Source organism: Schistocerca nitens, chromosome 3, assembly GCF_023898315.1.
Source record: "Schistocerca nitens isolate TAMUIC-IGC-003100 chromosome 3, iqSchNite1.1, whole genome shotgun sequence".
Lineage (NCBI taxonomy): Eukaryota > Metazoa > Arthropoda > Insecta > Orthoptera > Acrididae > Schistocerca > Schistocerca nitens.
In genome coordinates, this window is record NC_064616.1 from 790,667,114 (window position 1) to 790,690,448 (window position 23,335).

The 23,335-nt window shown below is 40.4% G+C and overlaps 1 protein-coding gene across 2 annotated transcripts in view; it reads left to right on the plus strand.

Moving 5' to 3' along the window:
* The window catches only part of LOC126248805 (uncharacterized), a 591,690-nt gene that overhangs the window by 566,644 nt on the left and 1,711 nt on the right, over positions 1-23,335 (plus strand). The gene's annotated exons all lie outside the window — the stretch shown is intronic.

Sequence of the window (23,335 nt, forward strand, 5' to 3'; positions counted from 1 at the left end):
CCCTTTTAGTGTGATTAGTTGGTTCAGGACAGAACTAAAGAAGCCTCGGACAAGCACCGTCATGGTCGGGGACGACGCTTGAACCCTATGCCCGCCCACAATGGTAACGACACTGCTAGCCAACTGGAAAATGATTTAAATCCAAATAGAGGTGTTTTGCAGGATATGCTTCCTGCAACCACCCTAGAAGGAAAACAAAGACAGAGGATGAGATGGTCAGATGAAGTTAATCGACACCTCATGTTCTGTTATTACCAAGCAACAAACCTAGGAACCAACACAACTGGATACAGATCACAAGTATACACAACATTTATTACCAGATACCCAGAATTAAAATTTTTAACAGAACAACGACTAGCTGATCAGATCCGTGTAATAATAAAAAATACCAGGATACCCCAGTCAGAATTAGAAAACATCAAACAAGAAGTACAACAAATACTGGAACAAAATAATGTGCAATCAGAAGAAGAAGAAAATACAGTAATGGACTCAAACATCCCAGAGCAAACAAACAAAGAACAACACGCACCAATTAAACAATCAGAGGAAAACGAAATCTTAAGACAGCCACCAGAACAAGCACAAATAGAACACGAAGTGACACAGATGCTAGATATAGAAGAAAAATTTCAGCTAACATATATAGAATACAAAGACACAAATACAGACATTAGACCATTCTTGCATAGACCACCAAATAACCCACAAGTCGAAACAACAATAAAAACTATCAACACAATCATACACAACAAAATAAATGAAAACACAACTATGGAAGAGTTACAACTACTGGTTTATATAGGAGCACTCACTACACTAAATATACACACTAGACAGAGATCAGAACCAACCAACACACAGAAGAAACCCACAAAACCAGCATGGCAACACAGGCTACAGATCAGAATAGAAAAACTGAGAAAAGACATTGGACAGCTAACACAATTTATAAGAAATGAAATCTCGGAAAAAAAACGAAAAAGGTTAGGTAAAATCTCACAACAAGAAGCGACAGAGCAATTAGACGAAAAGAAGCAGAAATTACAAGCATTAGCCAAACGACTCAGAAGATACAAAAAAAGTGAAAATAGAAGGAAACAAAACCAAACATTCAACGCAAACCAAAAGAAATTTTACCAGACAATAGATAACACACACATTAAAATAAACAATCCACCAAACATAACAGACATGGAACACTTCTGGAGCAACATATGGTCAAACCCGGTACAACATAACAGGCATGCACGGTGGATACAAACAGAAACAGACACATACAAGATGATACCACAAATGCCTGAAGTGAAAATTTTGCAACATGAAGTCACCCAAGCAATTAATTCTACTCACAATTGGAAAGCCCCTGGAAATGATAAAATAGCAAATTTCTGGTTAAAGAAGTTCACCTCAACACATTCACATCTAACTAAATTATTTAACAGTTACATTGCAGACCCATACACATTCCCTGATACACTTACACATGGAATAACTTATCTGAAACCTAAAGATCAAGCAGACACAGCGAACCCAGCTAAATATCGCCCCATAACATGCCTACCAACAATATACAAAATATTAACTTCAATCATTAAACAGAAATTAATGACACATACAACACAGAACAAAATTATAAATGAAGAACAAAAAGGCTGTTGCAAAGGAGCACGAGGATGTAAAGAGCAACTGATAATAGATGCAGAGGTGACATATCAAGCTAAAACTAAACAAAGGTCGCTACACTACGCATACATTGATTACCAAAAAGCTTTTGATAGTGTACCCCACTCATGGTTACTACAAATATTGGAAATATACAAAATAGATCCTAAATTGATACAGTTCCTAAACATAGTAATGAAAAATTGGAAAACCACACTTAATATCCAAATAAATTCAAATAATATCACATCACAGCCAATACAGATTAAGCGTGGAATATACCAAGGAGACTCATTAAGTCCTTTCTGGTTCTGCCTTGCTCTGAACCCACTATCCAACATGCTAAATAATACAAATTATGGATACAATATTACTGGAACATACCCACACAAAATCACACATTTGCTATACGTGGATGATCTAAAACTACTGGCAGCAACAAATCAACAACTCAACCAATTACTAAAGATAACAGAAGTATTCAGCAATGATATAAGTATGGCTTTTGGAACAGACAAATGTAAGAAAAATAGCATAGTCAAGGGAAAACACACTAAACAAGAAGATTACATATTGGATAACCACAGCGACTGCATAGAAGCGATGGAAAAAACGGATGCCTATAAATATCTAGGATACAGACAAAAAATAGGAATAGATAATACAAATATTAAAGAAGAACTAAAAGAAAAATATAGACAAAGACTAACAAAAATACTGAAAACAGAATTGACAGCAAGAAACAAGACAAAAGCTATAAATACTTATGCCATACCAATATTGACCTACTCATTTGGAGTAGTGAAATGGAGTAACACAGACCTAGAAGCACTCAATACACTTACACGCTCACAATGCCACAAATATAGAATACATCACATACATTCAGCAACAGAAAGATTCACATTAAACAGAAAGGAAGGAGGAAGGGGATTTATCGATATAAAAAACCTACATTATGGACAGGTAGACAATTTAAGAAAATTCTTTATAGAACGAGCAGAAACTAGCAAAATACACAAAGCAATCACTCATATAAATACATCGGCTACACCACTACAATTTCATAACCACCTCTACAACCCGTTAGACCACATAACATCAACAGATACGAAGAAAGTAAATTGGAAAAAGAAAACACTTCATGGCAAGCACCCGTATCATCTAACACAGCCACACATCGATCAAGACGCATCCAACACATGGCTAAGAAAAGGCAATATATACAGTGAGACAGAAGGATTCATGATTGCAATACAGGATCAAACAATAAACACCAGGTATTACAGCAAGCATATTATTAAAGATCCTAATACCACAACAGATAAATGCAGACTTTGTAAACAACAAATAGAAACAGTAGATCACATCACAAGCGGATGTACAATACTAGCAAATACAGAATACCCCAGAAGACATGACAATGTCGCAAAAATAATACATCAACAGCTTGCCTTACAACATAAACTTTTAAAACAACAAGTTCCTACATACAAGTATGCACCACAAAATGTACTGGAGAATGATGAATACAAATTATACTGGAACAGAACCATTATAACAGATAAAACAACACCACATAACAAACCTGACATCATACTCACCAATAAAAAGAAGAAATTAACACAACTAATCGAAATATCCATACCCAATACTACAAATATACAAAAGAAAACAGGAGAAAAAATTGAAAAATACATCCAACTGGCTGAGGAAGTCAAAGACATGTGGCATCAGGATAAAGTTGACATCATACCAATTATACTATCAACTACAGGAGTCATACCACACAATATCCACCAATACATCAATGCAATACAGCTACATCCAAACATATATATACAATTACAGAAATCCGTAATTATTGATACATGTTCAATTACCCGAAAGTTCCTAAATGCAATATAACATGTACCGTACAGCAAAAAGGAAGTGACGCTTGATAAAGGTCCGCGTCACTCCATTCTTAACCAGACTTCTAAAAAGTCTGAGAAAGTAAAGAAATAATAATAATAATAATATGAATTAAAAATTGTTAGGAAATTGTCCATACTAACTTCTACAGATGCATGTGTACACACTAAGAGCAGTATAAAATTTGCAAAGAAATAGGTTTCCCAGATTATTATTATATTATATTACTGAAAGAAAATGGTCAGATAAAATTCTAATGAGCTTATTCTTGGACTTAGAGTGAAAGTATGTGCTCACTGAACTTATCATAATTGCTTAATAAGATGCAGAATGTGTTCTTCCTTGATGAAACTGTCATACGTGCACCCAAAAATGTAGACCATTTACTATCATTGCATACTACTTTTGAAAACGTTACTTTGTAATTTCTTATATCTATATATTTTAAATATCAACATAATAAGAAAAAGATCATAAAGATGACACATTGCATTGGAGACAGGCACAACGAAAAGACACACGTTAGCTTTTGGCCAAGGCCTTTGTCAGAAAAGGAAGAGGGGATGGGTAAGGGGAAGAGATAGCAGGGTACAGGTGGGGGAAGAGAAGAGTGCTGTCAAGAGTAGTGTACAGAGACTAGAATGCCAACAGGGCAGCATTGGGAGGCTGTGGTGGGGAGCAAAAAAGGAGATCAGAAGGGAAGGGAAAATATGGTTGGGTGTGTTGGCAGATGGTGGGAGGCGAGAGTAGGGAGGGAGTGGAAACTGTTGGGTTGATGGTGTGGGAATGGTAGGGTACCATAGGCCAGGATAATTCTGGTAATGGAGAATGTATTTAGGTTAGATTGGATCTAATTTTCACTCAAATTGATCCATAGTGAGGAAATCCTCCAGGATGTAGAACATGTCACAAGAACTAGAATACACAATTAATATTTACAGTCAAAAAACAAAGAAGAGTATGCTAATGTACCTTTCAGAGATCCCAAGTGGAATGGTCATCTTGGATGTGGAATATGTCAAAAAATTTTAAGACATTCTTCCATTTCATTTAAGAGGTAATAAACACTGGATATCATAATCATTTTATGACACTTAACAATGATTGTGTTACTGCACTGAGTTTGTACAGAAGACAAATTGTACTAATATTCATATTACTTTATATTAGCAAATGCGTGCTCATGTGCTGCCCCCCCCCCCCCCCCCCCCCTCCGCACACGCACCAGTGACTTAAAATCTTTGTGAAGTTATTTCTTCTTTCTGATATTGATTCCATGAATATATATATATATATATATATCTGTGTGTGTGTGTGTGTGTGTGTGTGTGTGTGTGTGTGTGTGTGTAAGATGATGTGACTTACCAAACGAAAGCACTGGCAGGTCGATACACACAAACATACACACAAAATTCTAGCTTTCGCAACCAACGGTTGCTTCGTCAGGAAAGAGGGAAAGACTACAGGATGTGGGTTTTAAGGGAGAGGGTAAGGAGTCATTCCAATCCCGGGAGCGGAAAGACTTACCTTAGGGGGGAAAAAAGGATGGGTATACACTCGCTCGCGCGCATGCACGCACACGCACATACAGACACAAGCAGTCATATTCAAAGACAAAGAGTTTGGGCAGAGATGTCAGTCGAGGCGGAAGTGCAGAGGCAAAGATGTTGTTGAATGAGGTGAGGTATGAGTGGCGGCAATTTGAAATTTGCGGAGATTGAGGCCTGGTGGGTAACGGGAAGAGAGGATATATTGAAGAGCAAGTTCCCATCTCCGGAGTTCAGATAGGTTGGTGTTAGTGGGAAGTATCCAGATAACCCGGACGGTGGTGTCTGAAAGCTGACGCAGTCCCTCAGCCCAATCCCCACCGACACCCCGCACCCCTACCTTCTACCTTCTTCCTAAAATACACAAACTCAATCATCCCGGCCGCCCCATTGTAGCTGGTTACCAAGCCCCCACAGAACGTATCTCTGCCTACGTAGATAAACATCTTCAACCCATTACATGCAGTCTCCCATCTTTCATCAAAGACACCAACCACTTTCTCCAACGCCTGGAATCCTTACCCAATCTGTTACCCCGGAAACCATCCTTGTAACCATTGATGCCACTTCCTTTTACACAAATATTCCACACGTCCAGGGCCTCGCTGCGATGGAGCACTTCCTTTCACGCCGATCACCTGCCACCCTACCTAAAACCTCTTTCCTCTTTACCTTAGCCAGCTTCATCCTGACCCACAACTTCACTTTTGAAGGCCAGACATACCAACAATTAAAGGGAACAGCCATGGGTACCAGGATGGCCCCCTCGTACGCCAACCTATTCATGGGTCGCTTAGAGGAAGCCTTCTTGGTTAACCAGGCCTGCCAACCCAAAGTTTGGTACAGATTTATTGATGACATCTTCATGATCTGGACTCACAGTGAAGAAGAACTCCAGAATTTCCTCTCCAATCTCAACTTCTTTGGTTCCATCAGATTCACCTCGTCCTACTCCAAATCCCACGCCACTTTCCTTGACGTTGACCTCCATCTGTCCAATGCCCAGCTTCACATGTCCGTCCACATCAAACCCACCAACAAGCAACAGTACCTCCATTATGACAGCTGCCACCCATTCCACATCAAACGGTCCCTTCCCTACAGTCTAGGTCTTCGTGGCAAATGAATCTGCTCCAGTCTGGAATCCCTGAACCATTACACCAACAACCTGACAACAGCTTTCGCATCCCACAACTACCCTCCCGACCTGGTACAGAAGCAAATAACCAGAGCCACTTCCTCATCCCCTCAAACCCAGAACCTCCCACAGAAGAACCACAAAAGTGCCCCACTTGTGACAGGATACTTTCCGGGACTGGACCAGACTCTGAATGTGGCTCTCCAGCAGGGATACGACTTCCTCAAATCCTGCCCTGACATGAGATACATCCTTCATGAAATCCTCCCCACTCCACCAAGAGCGTCTTCCCACCATACACCTAACCTTCGTAACCTCTTAGTTCATCCCTATGAAATCCCCAAACCACCTTCCCTACCGTCTGGCTCCTACCCTTGTAACTGCCCCCGGTGTAAAACCTGTCCCATGCACCCTCCCACCACCACCTACTCCAGTCCTGTAACCCGGAAGTTGTTCACGATCAAAGGCAGAGCCACGTGTGAAAGCACCCACGTGATTTACCGACTGACCTGCCTACACTGTAACGCATTCTATGTGGGAATGACCAGCAACAAACTGTCCATTCGCATGAATGGACACAGGCAGACAGTGTTTGTTGGAAATGAGGATCACCCTGTGGTTAAACATGTCTTGGTGCACGGCCAGCACATCTTGGCACAGTGTTACACCGTCCGGGTTATCTGGATACTTCCCACTAACACCAACCTATCCGAACTCCAGAGATTGGAACTTGCTCTTCAATATATCCTCTCTTCCCGTTACCCACCAGGCCTCAATCTCCGCTAATTTCAAGTTGCCGCAAATCATACCTCACCTCATTCAACATCATCTTTGCCTCTGCACTTCCGCCTTGACTGACATCTCTGCCCAAACACTTTGTCTTTGAATGTGTCTGCTCGTGTCTGTATGTGTCTGGATGGATATATGTGTGTGTGTGCACGCGAGTGTATACCCGTCCTTTTTTGTCCCTAAGGTAAGTCTTTCCGCTCCCAGGATTGGAATGACTCCTTACCCTCTCCCTTAAAACCCACATCCTTTCGTCTTTCCCTCTCCTTCCCTCTTTCCTGGCGAAGCGCACATATATATATGTATAGTATTTTGTAAGATAAATCCCATCTGCACAGTATAGAAAACCTGGTGGTGGAGGGGGGAAAACCAGATGGCTTTAGTAGTGAAGCAGCCATTGAGAGGAACCACATTGTGTTCAGCTGCATGTTGTGCCACACGGTAGGCTACTTTGCTCTTGGTCACAGTCTGGCAGGGGCTGTTCATCTTGATGGACAGCTGGTTGGCTGTTATACCACTGTAAAATTCTGTGCAGCTGGTATTTGACATGGCTGCTTTCACACATGGTCCAGCCACTGATGTGATGTGGTAGGATAAGCCTGTGACAGGATTGGATTAGGTAGTGGTGGGTTTGTGTGGATTGGGTAGGTCTTGCACCTGGGTTTTCCACAGGGATATGATCCCTGTGCCCAAAGGGTTAGGATTGGAAGTGATGCAGGGATGGACTAGGATGTTGTGGTTGTTAGGTGGGTAACAGGAGACCACTTTAGTGGCAGTGGGAAGGATCTTGGATAGGATGTCCCTCATTTCAGAGAATCATGATATGTAATCAAAGTCTTGATGAAGGATGTCATCCATTTGTTCCAGTCTTGGGTGGTAATGGGTGACAAAGGGGGTATTCCTTTGTAGCTGGTTGTTGGGTGTGGTGGGAGGATTGGGGGTTGTTAATGGAAATGGCATGGGAGATGCATTTATGGATTGGGTCTGTGGGATAGTGCCTGTCTGTGAAGAGCTTGGTGACACCGTAAGCATACTGAGCAAGGGAGTTCTCACCACTGCAGACACAGTCTCTCCAGGTGGCCAGGATGTACGACAGGTATTTCGGTGTGGGAGGGATGACAGCTGTCAAAATTCAGGTACTGTTGGTGGGTGGTGAATTTAATGTGGACAGAGATGTGGGTGGAGCCATGAGAGAGAAGGTGGTCAATGTGTAAGAAGGTGGTGGAATCAAAACCGAGTGTCTTGGCCCTGAGTCCAAATCATGAAGATATCACCAATGAACCTGAACCAGTCTAGGAGTTTGGCTTTTTTGGGAACAAGGAATGTTTCCGCTAAATGGCCCATAAACAGGTTGGCGTAGGAGGGTGCCATGTTGGTGCCCATGTCAAAGGCATACCCTCCTTCTCCCAGCCCCTGCAATGGAAAAACACTTTCTTGCTACTAATCCCTCCAACCAAGGCCAACCTAATCCCAACACTGAACCCTGCCTCTCCCAGTTCATATCGCCATCCAACTGTGACCATTCCTCTCTTCCAACTAACTACCCCCTGGTCACCTTACAGGAATTCCTTACCTCCAATGTGGCCTCACTGTCCTTACACAGGTCCCTTTCTCTCAAAACCAACATTCCAGCAGAAGAAAGGCAAGTGATACACAATGTAAAAACAAATCCTGGCCTAACCGTCCTACCTGCAGATGAAGGTTCCACAACTGCTGTTTGGAATTGGGTGACTCTGCCAACTATCTGACTCCTCCGCCTATAAACTGTACCAAAATGATCCCATCCAGAAGTCTAGAATAAAGCTCCAGTCCCTGCTTAAACCCTCAGGCTCTTCCCAGAACCTATCCTGTGAATCCATTTCCTTCCTCACTCTTATGACATCCTGCACACCCATCTTCTGCATGCTCCCCAAAATCTCCATTGTAGCTGGTTATTGCGCCCCAATGAAAGAATTTTCACTCTCATTTACCATCACCTCCAACCAATTGCCCATAATCTAGCCTCTCACATCAAAGATACCAACCACTTCCATCACCCACTTTCCACCAGACCCAAGCCTTTAAGGCTTGGATACCTACTCATTAATGTTGACACCACTTCCCTATATACTTACATCTTTCATGCCCTTGGTCTTACTGCTACTGAACACTACCTGTCCAAATGTCCTTCTAACTTTATCCTAACTCGCAACTACTTCTCCTTCGCAGGGAAGGTATACAGACGAATCTACAGCACAGTCATGGGCACCCGCGTGGCACCCTCCTATGCCAACCTGTTTATGGGCCATCTAGAGCAGACCTTCTCATCCTCCCAAAACACCAAACCCATAATCTGGTTTAGGTTAATTGATGACATTTTCTTGGTGTGGATTCAGGGCCAAGACATCCTATTTTCATTCCTTCAGAATCTTTCTCCCCCGCGCGACCGGTACGGTCACAGGTTCGAATCCTGCCTTGGGCATGGATGTGTGTGATGTCCTTAGGTTAGTTAGGTTTAAGTAGTTCTAAGTTCTAGGGGACTGATGACCTCAGATGTTAAGTCCTATAGTGCTCAGAGCCATTTGAACCTTCTCTCCCATCCACTTCACGTGGTCCTCCTCAACCCAGCATGCCACCTTCCTGGACATTGACCTTCTCCTCTGTCATGGTTCCATCCACACCTTTGTTGACGTTAAACCCAACAATCAACAGGAGCTGCATTCTAGACTCGATAGTTGTCATCCCTTCCACATCAAAATATCCCTCCCATGTAGCATATCTGTAGTAACAAGAACTGTCATTTACAGTATGCTGAGGGTGTCACCAAGCCCTTTAGGGAAAGCCACCATCCCTCAAACCTTGTCTGCAAACAGATCTCCTGTGCCTTGTCCACTCTCACCCCCAATCCTCCTCCCACACCCAAGAACCAGTTACAAAGGAGTACCCCCCTTAGTCAACCACTACCACCCTGAACTGGAACAAGTGAACCACATCCTTCATCGGAAATTTGGTTACCTATCATCAAGCCCTGAATTGAAGGACATCCTGACCTAGATCCTTTCCACCCCTTACAAAGTGGTGGTCCATTGCTCACATAACCTCCACAACATCCTAGTCCACCCCTATACACTCCAAATCCCAACCCCTTGGCACAAGTGTCATATTTCTGTGGAAGACTCGGGTGTAAGTCCTGCCCAATCCACAATCCCAGCACTTGCTATTCCAGTCCTGTCACTGGCTTATGCTATCCCATCAGAGGCTGAGCCACCTTTGGAAGCAGCTATGACTGTTACCAGCTTTGTTGCAAGCATTGCACAGCTTTTAATATTGGTATGACTAGCAACCAGCTGTCCATCAGGACAAATGAGCATCGTCAAACAGTGGGCAAGAGCAAAGTAGGATACCCTGTGGCACAACATACAGCTGAACATAACGTGCTTGATTTCAGGGACTGATTCAGTGCCTGATCCATCTGGATCTTTCCCTCCATCACCAGCTTTTCTGACATGGACAGTTGGTTGATATCCTCAAAACACATTCTCCACCCCTGAAATAATCCCAGCCTCAACCTATGGTAACCTGCTGTCCCCACACCTCCATTCAATGATTTCAACTTCCTCTGTTCTCTCACCTCCCCCCTATTCTCGTCTCCCATCTTCTTTGTGTGCCGCCCTGTGCCAATGCTCCTTCTTGTCTTTCCCTTCCTTCACTCCTCTCCTTTTTCACCCCCCCCCCCCCTCCTTCCCCCCAGACTGCTGCTGCTGTTCTAAGTTGCATTCTGGTCTGGGCTGCGAGTGATGGCAGTCATGACAAAGACATTGGCTGAAAGCTAATGTGTTCTTTCTGTTATGCCTATCTGCAACTCAAGATGTCATCTTTACAGTGAGTAGCAATAATGCACTGAATTTAACATTTAAAAAATGTTTTTTATTGGTGGAGTAGAAGGCCACCAATAAATCCTTCGGGCTTCTCTCAAACTGAATTTCATTGGTTGTTAAGCCTTTTATGGCTGTTGGCAAGTTATTGAAAATGTGTGTTCCTGAATAATGCACACCTTTTTGTAAAAGAGTAAGTGACCTTAAATCCTTATGAAGATTATTCTTATTTCTAGTACTGATTCCATGAACTGAGTTGTTGGTTTGAAAAAGTGATATAGTTTTAATGACAAATTTCATTAAGGAATAAATATATTGGGAAGCAGTAGGTGGTATCCCTAGTTCCCTAAATAGGCCTCTGTAGGATGTTCTCGAGTTCACACCACGTGTAAGTCAATAATCCCATATGACATTATGGAGTGAAAGTAAGCATAATATGCCAGCTTTTTCATTTTTATATCCCCTATAATTCCGTAGAAATGTTGGAACACGTGAGGCAATACTGACCTTAAGACTTATCTTGGAAGAAAGATTAAGAAAAGGCAAACCTACGTTTCTGGCATTTGTAGACTTAGAGAAAGCTTTTGACAATGTTGACTGGAATACTCTCTTTCAAATTCTGAAGGTGGCAGGGGTAAAATACAGGGAGCGAAAGGCTATTTACAATTTGTACAGAAACCAGATGGCAGTTATAAGAGTCGAGGGGCATGAAAGGGAAGCAGTGGTTGGGAAAGGAGTGAGACAGGGTTGTAGCCTCTCCCCGATGTTATTCAATCTGTATATTGAGCAAGCAGTAAAGGAAACAAAAGAAAAATTCGGAGTAGGTATTAAAATTCATGGAGAAGAAGTAAAAACTTTGAGGTTCGCCGATGACGTTGTAATTCTGTCAGAGACAGCAAAGGACTTGGAAGAGCAGTTGAACGGAATGGACAGTGTCTTGAAAGGAGGATATAAGATGAACATCAACAAAAGCAAAACGAGGATAATGGATTGTAGTCAAATTAAGTCGGGTGATGCTGAGGGAATTAGATTAGGAAATGAGATACTTAAAGTAGTAAAGGAGTTTTGCTATTTAGGGAGTAAAATAACCGATGATGGTCGAAGTAGAGAGGACATAAAATGTAGACTGGCAATGGCAAGGAAATCGTTTCTGAAGAAGAGAAATTTGTTAACATCGAGTATAGATTTAGGTGTCAGGAAGTTGTTTCTGAAAGTATTTGTATGGAGTGTAGCCATGTATGGAAGTGAGACATGGACGATAACTAGTTTGGACAAGAAGAGAATAGAAGCTTTCGAAATGTGGTGCTACAGAAGAATGCTGAAGATAAGGTGGGTAGATCACGTAACTAATGAGGAGGTATTGAATAGGATTGGGGAGAAGAGAAGTTTGTGGCACAACTTGACTAGAAGAAGGGATCGGTTGGTAGGACATGTTTTGAGGCATCAAGGGATCACAAATTTGGCATTGGAGGGCAGCATGGAGGGTAAAAATCGTAGAGGGAGACCAAGAGATCAATACACTAAGCAGATTCAGAAGGATGTAGGTTGCAGTAGGTACTGGGAGATGAAGAAGCTTGCACAGGATAGAGTAGCATGGAGAGCTGCATCAAACCAGTCTCAGGACTGAAGACCACAACAACAACAACATCCCCTATGTCTGAAAGAATTCACTTTGCAAATAGAGATTCGTTAAGATGCTTCAGCAGTGCTGTGGTGTGCTGCTCCCAGTTAAATTTATTATGAAGCTGTAATCCCAAGAATTTAACTCTGTTCACATCTTCTATTTGCTTGTCATCCTATGTTAGGCATATACTCATGGGACACTACTTAAAAGTTCTGAACTGCATGTAGTGTGTTTTCTCAACATTTAGTGACAAAGAATTGGCTAGGAACCAATTATTAATGTCCACAAATATTTTATTAGCCAATCTTTCTAAGACTACATTTGATTTGCTGTTTATTGCAATGTTTGTACCATCAGCAAACAAAACAAACTTGGTATCTGGTAATGTTATTGATGAAAGGTCATTGATATACACAAGGAAAAGTAGGGGCCCTAAGATGGAACCTTGTGGGGCCCCCACATGTAATCAATTCCTAGTTGGATGATGTCTGATAGCTTAATACATGTGTCTTTCCTAATAACACACTTTGTTTCTTGCCAGAGATACAAGATTTGAACAATTTTGCAGCATTTCCTGTTACACCATAATATTCTAATTTACTCAAAAAGATTTTGTGATTTACACAGTCAAATGCCTTCGACAGATCACAAAATATACCAGTTGCCTGCAACTTTTTGTATGATGAATTAAGCACATTTTCACTGTAAGTGTGGATAACCTTCTCAGTATGAGAACCCTTTAGTAATCTGAACTGCATCTTTGATAATATGTTGTTTGTGATGAGATGGCTATAAAGCCGATTTTACATTACCTTTACTAAAATTTTTGAGAATGCTGGCAAAAGTAAAATTGGATGGAAATTTGACGCTATTTCTTTATCTCTCTTCTTAAACAGTGGCTTAACTTCAGCATATTTCAACCATTCAGGAAATATTCCACTGATAAACGACTGGTTACACAGATAGCTTAATATGTTACTTAACTCAGAACCACATTCTTTAATTAACTTTGTTGATACTTCATCATACCCACTGGATGTTTTTGATTTTAAAGATTTTATGATGGACATTACTTCTGCTGGGGTAGTGAGGGTCAAATTCATATTATGGAAGTTTCTTGAAATGTGTGGTCTGAGGTATCCCATGGCAGCATCTACAGAATCTGACAACCCCATCTTTTCAGTAACAGTTATAAAATGTTTGTTAAAAAAGTTCTGCAACACTATACACCTATGTATCATTTACTCTTAACGCTATTTGCCTGTCTTCATGCCTGGTTCTACTGGTCTCCTCCTTCACTATATCCCATATTATCATTATTTTGCTATCTGATATGACTATCTTTTCCTTGTAATATATTTGCTTTAATATTTTGCAGTATTTCTTGTAATGTGCTATAGTGTCAACTTCAGAACTGTTTCGGATTGACATGCAGCATTCTTTTTGTTTTACAAGATACCTCTATTCCTTGAGTAATCCATGGCTTCTTCTAGATTTTGCTCTAATCTTGGTTAGTTTTGGGTGAAAACAGTGTTCAAATAAGGTAAGCACTTCATTATCAAAAGTGTTATATTTTCATTCATGCCATGAGCACTGTAAACATCACTCCAGTGAACGTCTCTGTGGAGTGCCCTAAAATAATAAAGTTTTGGCTTATTGATTACCCCCTTTAGTTCATATTTAACAGATTTTATATGCTATTCAGTATTAAGATTAACAGAAGGAACTGCATGTCGTGGACTGAGATGCCATTGAGTATTGGTTTTGTAATATAATTTTGTTCATTGGACTTTTCTATAAATGTATTATCAGTGGCTGTTTGTGAACAACTGGCTACCATAGTTGGGAACTTAACAGTAGGAATTAAGTTGAATGATCATGTTACTAACTCAGATCAGTTCTTATTGGGAGAGTCTTTAAGGAAAAGTACATGGAAGTCATCAGCAACCACTATTTCTTTGTTTTTGGTTGTTAAATGGGCCAGTACAGCTTCAAGACAGTTTATGAACAGATTAAAGTTACCTGCAGGTGCTCCATATACACATAATATTATGAAGTATTTTTTATGGAATTCTACTTTCGTTGCACATGCTTCCATATGCTGTTCTAGGCAAAATTTATGAATGTCTATGCTCTTAAATTTATGATTGCCTCTGATGAAGGGAGTCTCTCTCTCTCTCTCTCTCTCTCTCTCTCTCTCTCTCTCTCTCTCTCTCTCTCTTAGTTTGTCTACAGAAACAGTAAATTTCAATGAGTATTTTGAGTTGCACACGATGTTAATATCTTGAATATGTAAGAATGTAAAACAAAATATTGTTAATTCACATTCTTCTAAATAATTATTTTATTTTGTCAATATGCCTAAATGGAAATCATACAAAATTCATTACTACATCACATCTGTCACACAGGTTAAAAATGTAAATTGTTCATGTCATGTAGTATTGTAATAAACATGCTAAATTGTTAAAAATGTAAGTGCCGATGTGATAGTTCTTTGTCATTGCAAGAGATGAATGTTATGTGGTCAAACATAGGTCATCATCATTTGTATGACACACACATACAGGACATTTATAATATGTAATGAATCTCGTTGCATAAAACAAAACAAAAAACACAAAAAACAAAAATAGCATCTTGGTTCTTAACCCATCCCAATGTTGTGACATTGGCATTCATAACAACATTCCATGAGTCCGTTTAGTATTGTAGAATGCATTCTGTTCTTATGTGTCTGATGGATTGTTTCAGTGCACCACTGTCACAACTCGAAGTCTCTCAAATACCCCATTTATAGAGTGAGTCAGAGCACCAACAACAACAGTGTGGATTCTGTTTAATTTGACCCACAATTTCCAATGTGTTGGCAGTTCTTCTTGTTCCAGAGCTCTCTTCCTTCAGTATTACTTGTAGCAGCTGTTCAGTATACGGTAGTGGCAGGCGTCTTCAGTGAAGCCCGTTTCTTCATAAGACAAGTACATCATGATAAATGGGAAGTTCTTTATTCTCTTTTGGATTATGATAATCTCTACATAGAGTCTCAGTTCTGTGAATCTGTGGTGGGTAGATATTGCTTAGCAGGGGAAGCCAGTAGACAGGAGTTGGTATGATTGTACCAGTAATCATGTGCATCTTGTTGTTGAGCTGCGCATTGATGGGGCTGGTATGGCAGCTATTACCCCACACTGAAGTGTGATACTCTATGGTTGAAAAATACGGTGCAGGAGCCGATGTATGCAAATTCTCCATTGAAGCACCACCAGCTGTGTCACACAGCCTGTGAATGATGTTGTTAGTTTTTATCTTGGCTGAAGTGTTCCCTAGATGTTTTTAATAGGATAGTCCAGCCAAGTGTGATGCGAAGATTGCTAAGACACTTGGGGTACTTGTTGTGATGGAGAATATGGCCACCAAATTGCGCCTTGAGCTGAGTGGTTGTTTGTTTGTTTGTTTGTTTGTTTGTTTAAGGTGGAAACACACGAATCTCACTTGTACTGGTACTGGGCTTCAGTCTCCATTTCTTGAAGTATGAGTTAAGGCCACTAAGTCTTCTGTTAGTATTGCCACTGACTGACCAAGCTCTCTTGATTGATAAGCCAGGGTGATATTTTCTGAGTATGAGAATTTCCTTGAAAATGTTCTTGGAAAGTCAGAAATGTAAAGGCTGAACAGAAGCAGAGTGAGAACTGAGCCCTGTGGTAGTCCGTTATTTAATTTCCTTATTGAGCTGCTACTTTCACCCAAGCAAACTTGAAAGTATCGATTACTTATTATGTCACCAATAATAGATGCTGTTGTTTGCCATTTAATTATTTTCAGTAATTTTTGAAACATCCCTTCCCTCCAGACAGTGTTATGCTGCCGTAAGGTCGATAAAGGCCACAGTTGTTTTTAGTTTTTCCTGGAAACTAGTCTCTGTGAAAGTTGTCAGAGCTATTACCTGGTCATTGCAGCTTTGCTGAGGCCGAAATCCCTCTTGTCCTATTGGAATGTGTTCTAAAATGCACTCACCAAATCTGTTATAAGTCTCTCCAAGAGCTTATACATGCAACTAAGCAGGGAAATTGACTGAAAGTTCTGTGTCGGATCAAGTAATTTGTTGGGTTTTAATATTGCCACAATTTTTGCATATTTCAGTTTCTTGTGAAGTGTTCCTCTGTTCAAAATAATAGAGAAGAAACAAGTCAGCCGGTATTTATTTTCCCCAAGATGGCATAAAAATTCTGTATTAATATTATCACACCATGAAGAATTACCACTTTTAACCTCTGCTAAACGTACCTCTGTTTCATCTAGGATGAATGGTGAAGGGAATTTTGAATTCCTTGGAGGCAGAGCTTTTACATTTGTTAGCTCTTTTTATTCTGGGTGTATGCTGTTTATCCCTTGGTGGTATGGACATTTTTACTATATGGTTATCAATATGACTGGCTGAAATACCAGGCATCTGATCAGATTTGTTAAAGGCACCACCCAATTTACAGACCAAGCCTTCCCACTTCAGTGTTTGAAATTCAGCTTTTGTACTGTCTCAGAATAGTGCACTTTGCTGGCATTATCAAGACTATGAAGTAGTTCATGTGCAATGTCACTGTCTCCACATTTGTTAAATTATTCATATAGGTGTTCACCCCTCTCATCCCACCCTGGCATATATTCTCTGCTATAACCATGGGGAATATGTTTCTTAGTAGATGAAAGAACAGCTGCATCAAAACAGCTGTAGCTCTGGGGTTCTGGTGGAATGAGAAGAATATATTTTTCCAGGTGATCCTAAAAATACTGTCAATTTGCCTTTCTAAAATTCCATGTAGGTCATGGCACTGACTTAACCAGTGGGATGGATAAGTCAGTATTGAGAATAACAGACATGTGATGGCTATGTGGGAAGTCTGACAAGACTATTCTTGATGTAGGAATTATTTGGTCTTTACGATCATGGGAGACAAAAATGGAGGTCTGGGTTATAGCCTCTCTATCATGTAGCTGGTCTAAATGTCTCCAGATCCTTAGCATCAAAAACTAGATAAAGACTGTTGTTTTCAGCCTAATCGACAAGTGCATTACCACAGTGGTTGAGTGCACACTTCCACTGCATATGGTGGCTGTTAAAATCGCCAACATATGCTGATGGATGGACAGTAATATGCAGAACATTTGGTGGCCACTCTATATTAGGAGGGTTATAGATATTATGGATAGTGAGTTCTTCAAGCTTTATTGAAACATTGTGAATGTCATCAGCTGTATTTTGTGAGATTAAGTTTGTACGATCAGTGTTAGCTCTGATGTAAACGACACCGGTATAAGCACAGTGGTAAGTTGCACCAATAAGCTGGTAGGCATATATCCTTTCTCTTTTATAAAGATCTTCTTCATTTTATGCATGGGTTTCATGGATTAAAAACACTTCAGTGATATTACATAAAAGAAATTTTGACAGGTAACCTTGGATAATTCCTTGTAGATTTAGTTGGCAAGAAAGGACAAAGTCCCATAGTTTTGGCCATTTGTATCCATGTTTGTAACCAGGAAGTAAAATAAAGGTCTGGCTTTAGGGATGGCCTAGCTCATTTGGTGTTAGCCAGGGTGCACATGCAGTATTTTACTGTGGACACCAGTTGGATTTACACACAGGTAATATGTTCCAATACTTTATTCTATCTTTAATCTTACCCATTACAGATTTCTCATAAAACTAACAGTATCATTCTGTTACTGCTAGGTGAAAAACTGAAGTAGGTGTAACACCCATTTTGTGTATATAGTCCTGAAAATGATATCGTATGACTGAAAGATGTTGGACAATAATTAAAAAGTAGTGATGTTGTGAGTGAAGATGGAATATTACCAATAAAATAGCTGGAATGGCAAGCCATTATTAAGCAAAGAAGGAAAATCTGAAAAGTAGAAGAATATATAGAGGGTCTATATCAAGGAAACAAACTTAGGACCATGTTACAGAAAGAGAAGATATGAAGTAGGTGAAGATGAGATGGGAGATATGATCCTGCAAAAAGAATGTGACTGAGCATTGAATGATCTAAGTGAAAACATGGCCCCTGGAATAAATGACATTCCCTCGGAAATATGAGATCATTTGGTGAGGCAGACATGACAAAACTATAGCACTTGAGACGAAATGCTATCAGACATTCAGGAAGAATGTAATAATTCCAGTTCCAAAGAAGGCAGGTGGTAACAGGTGTGAATACTACTGAGCCATCAGTTTAATAAGTCATGGGACCAAATTATTGTCATGAATTGTTTCCAAGAGAATGGAAAAACTGGTAGAAACCTACCTCAGGGAAGTTCATTATGGGTTCCAGACAAATTTAGGAATGTGCGAAGCAATACTGACCCTGTGACTTATCCTTGAAGGTGAGTTGACAAAAAGCAAATCTTTGTTTATGGCAATTGTAGATTTAGAGAAAGCTTTTGAAAGTGTCGACTGCACTACACTTGCTGAAATTATGAAGAAAGCAGGGGTAAAATACAGGGAGCAAAAGTACATTTACAACTTGTACAGAAACCAGAGTGCAGTTACTGAGAGTCAAAGGACACAAAAAGGAAAGTCGTAATTTTAGAGTGAATGAGACAACATTTTAGGCTGTCCCTGATGTTTGTTGCATGTATAAATTGGGCAAGCAGTGAAGGAGACACAGGAGGGATTTCAAAAGGGAATCTAAGTTAATGGAGAAGAAATGCAAACTTTATGGTTTGCTGATTACACAATCATTCTGTCCAATGCGAATGCTATGACTGAAGTACAGAGAATATAAAATGCATGCTGGCAGTAGCAAGAAAGCATTTCTAAAAAAGAGGAATTTGTCAACATCTGATTTCAGTTCAAGAAGTGTCTTGTACAGAAGTGAAATGTGGACTGTTAACAGTTTAGACAAGAAGAGAGAAGTAGTTTTTGAAATATACTACTACCCATTAAAACTGCTACATCACAAAGATGACGTGCTACAGATGCGAAATTTAACCAACAGGAAGAAGATGCTGTGATATGCAAATGATTAGCTTTTCAGAGCATTCACACAAGGCTGGCACCGGTGGCAACATATACAACGTGCTGATGTGAGGAAAGTTTCCAACCGATTTCTCATACACAAACAGCAGTTGACCAGTGTTGCCTGGTGAAAAGTTGTTGTGATGCCTCGTGTGAGGAGGAGAAATGTGTACCATCACATTTCCGACTTTGATAAAGGTTGGATTGTAGCCTATCGCGATTGCGGTTTATCGTATCGCGACATTGCTGTTCACGTTGGTCGAGATCCAATGACTGGTAGCAGAATATGGAATCAGTGGGTTCAGGAGAGTAATACGGAATGCCGTGCTGGATCCCAGTGGCCTCGTATCCCTAGCAGTCGAGGTGACAGGCATCTTATCCACATGGCTGTAATGGATCGTGCAGCCACGTCTCGATCCCTGAGGCAACAGATGGGGACGTTCGCAAGATGACAACCATCTGCACGAACAGTTCGATGACATTTGCAGGAGCATGGACTATTAGCTCAGAGACCATGGCTGTGTTTCCCCTTGACGCTGCATCACAGATGGGAGTGCCTGCGATCGTGTTCTCAACGACAAACCTGGGTGCACGAATAGCGAAACGTCATTATTTTGGAGGAATCCAGGTTCTGTTTACAGCATCATCATGGTCACATCTGTGTTTGGTGACATCGCGGCGCATGCACATTGAAGCGTGTATTTGTCATCACCATATTGGCGTGTCACCCGGCGTGATGGTATGGGGTGCCATTGGGTACACGTGTCTGTCACCTCTTGTTTGTATTGACGGCACTTTGAACAGTGAACGTTAAGTTTCAGGTGTATTGTGACCCATGTCTCTACCTTCATTCGATCCTGCGAAACCCTACATTTCAGCAGGATAATGCACAACCGCATGTTGAAGGTCCTGTACGGGCCTTTCTGGATACAGAAAATGTTCGACTGGTGCCCTGGGCAGCACATTCTCCAGATCCCTCACCTATTGAAAACATCTGGTCAATGGTGGCCGAGCAACTGGGTCGTCACAATACGCGAGTCACTACTCTTGGTGAACTGTGGTATCGTGTTGAACCTGCATAGACAGCTGCACCTGTACATGCCATCCAAGCTCTGTTCGACTCAATGCCCAGGTGTATGAAGGCCATTATTACGGCCAGAGGTGGTTGTTCTGGGTACTAATTTCTCAGGATCTATGCACCCAGATTGCGTGAAAATGTAATCACATGTTAGTTCTAGTATAATATATTTGTCCAATGAATACCCGTTTATCATCTGCATTTCTTCTTGGTGTAGCAATTTTAATGGCCGCTAGTGTATGATGCTGTAGAAGAAAGCAGAATTTGTATGGGTAGATCAGATAACGAATGAGAAGGTATTGAGTTTAATTGGGAGAAGAATGTTTTATGGCACAAGCTGAATAAAAAAAGGGTTGGGATGATTGGACACATCTGAGACCTGATAGAATCATGAGTTTGGTAATGGAGGGAAGCCGTTGAGGGTAAAAATTGTAGAGGGAGACCAAGGCTTGAATACAGTGAAGTAGTTCAAATGGATTTAGCTTGCAGTAGTTCTGCAGATATGAAGAAGCTTGCACCAGACAGACTAGCACAGAGAGCTGCCTAAAACCAGTCGTTCGACTGAAGACCACAGAAATATCACTAATTTAAAAATTACAGCAATGGACAGCCCACGATTAAATGTCTATCGATAACTCCATTAATTTTTTCTCCCCAGCTAAGACATCCTCATGGCTGCAAAATTTTTGTTTAGTAGGACATACCGAGTCATTTACAAAACTACAAATTCCAGAAAAACTCAAATTTCTCCCTACAAAATTTCACAATTTGCATGGTAAAATATGTTGCACAAATGACAAAGAATGTTTTGCTATTTAATCCAACCAATGTACAAGGGTAATCCAGGAAGTAATGATGATTTGGCTTTAATAACGTCAAGAAATAGGTATTTTAAAGAAAAATAAATCGCTTAAAGAAATTTAAGCCTGATTTATTTTTCTAAGTAATTGATTGCATTATTTAAGATTTTTTTTCATAACTGTGTGCCAGTATGGTGGAAAAGATTGGTTTGCAGTGGTGTATTTAAGCTGCTGTCTTTGCTTGATACAGTTTCACCTTGTCAGATCTGTCAGTTACCCGTTATAAATCTTCCTGATGCATGGTCACCTTTAGGCATTGTTCTGATGGTCCAGCTACTCCATCCCATCACCGTGTATGAACTTCCTTTTCTTCTGGGCTTTGATCCTTGTTGGGTGATGCTGAGATGTTAGCTCACGACAGTTACTTCAAGCTAGTAAATAAACTCTGAACTCTCATTTGCACTTCTTTGTATTTAAATGTTTTCAAGTTGCACACAGATGTATGCCAGTGATTGTAACTCAAAATAGTTCAGCCAAATGTTAGCACATTGTGACTCATAATGTCTGATTTTTAGGCCGTACATAAGATCTCTTTTTTTAACATAAAAGTGATTCATTTGTTTTGGATTCCCGTCGACATTGTCTATGACCCTCTTACTCGGAGCCATCTGTGTCAAAGCATACATATAGCACTGGACATTGAGTGAATGCCGTACATTACGTGACTGCTCTCACACTGCCTCTGTTGTTACGGCGCACGCATCCTCCGTACAAACATGTACCAGGGCAAACAGTATCTGCTCCTTTCCTATATGCTACTTAACAAATAGCTGCTCTCATGATCACCTTTAGCTGGTACAAATACCCATAGTGGACCAGGATATTTGATGAAATGCCACGCTACACTACACTAGCTTCAGAATTTCTGTGTCACAGTTGCCTGCCATTGTCCATTAAACCAGGCCATTGTCCATTAAGCCAGTTATTCACTGTGTTCTTCAACTCAACATCAGATTCAAAATGTTTCTTATCCATAAACTTTCTGAATGTTTTAAAAAGTTTCTTGTGTAATTTGGTTCAGCAATAACATCTAATTCTTGGATAGCTGTTAGTGTCTAAGTATGATGAGTTCTATAAGTAGACAAAAAATTGGTTACTAGCAAGTATTATTGCCTATTACTGTGAAGGATTAAATTCGTATATAATACAATGTGCAGCAGAATTAAAGGACCACTTTTTGAAACACTTATTCCCACTCATTCTGACACCTAAGTTTGAAATCTGGCTTGAAGGCATATTCATCTTCCTCTGTAATGGTGCAAAAGTCTGGAATCTTGAGACACCCTTGGGCTGAACGACACTTCAAGTGCAAAAACAAAATGAGGAGTGAAATGTGGGTTGCCTTCTTTGCATGTGTTGACACCTTGCTGTTTGAAATGTCAGCAAGCCCTAGGGTGAGATTGAAGCCTGCCAAGCTTTTGCACCATTACAGAGAAAGGTTTTTGCACTTTTGAGCCAAATTTCAAACTTAAGTATTGTAATGTGTGGGAATTAAAGGGTTTCGAAAAAGTAGTCCTTTAATACCATTGCACAGTGTATAACATAGTTACTACTTAAGATATTTGAGAGAGAAATTTGCACAGCTGTTTATATGGTATGTAAATAAACAAGTGGTCATATGAGTAGAAATCTACGTTAAAGAGTGTTCTACATAAACTATGACATAACAAAAACTTTTTTGTGACTGTATGTGTTAAGAGGCTCTTAGTAGTACGAAGTAGTGTAGAAGCAGACTTGCCAACACAATGGCACATGCAAACACTCAAAGGTGTGTGTGTGTGTGTGTGTGTGTGTGTGTGTGTGTGTGTGTGTGTGTGTGTGTGTGTGTGTGTTTTTCTGTAGTTAATG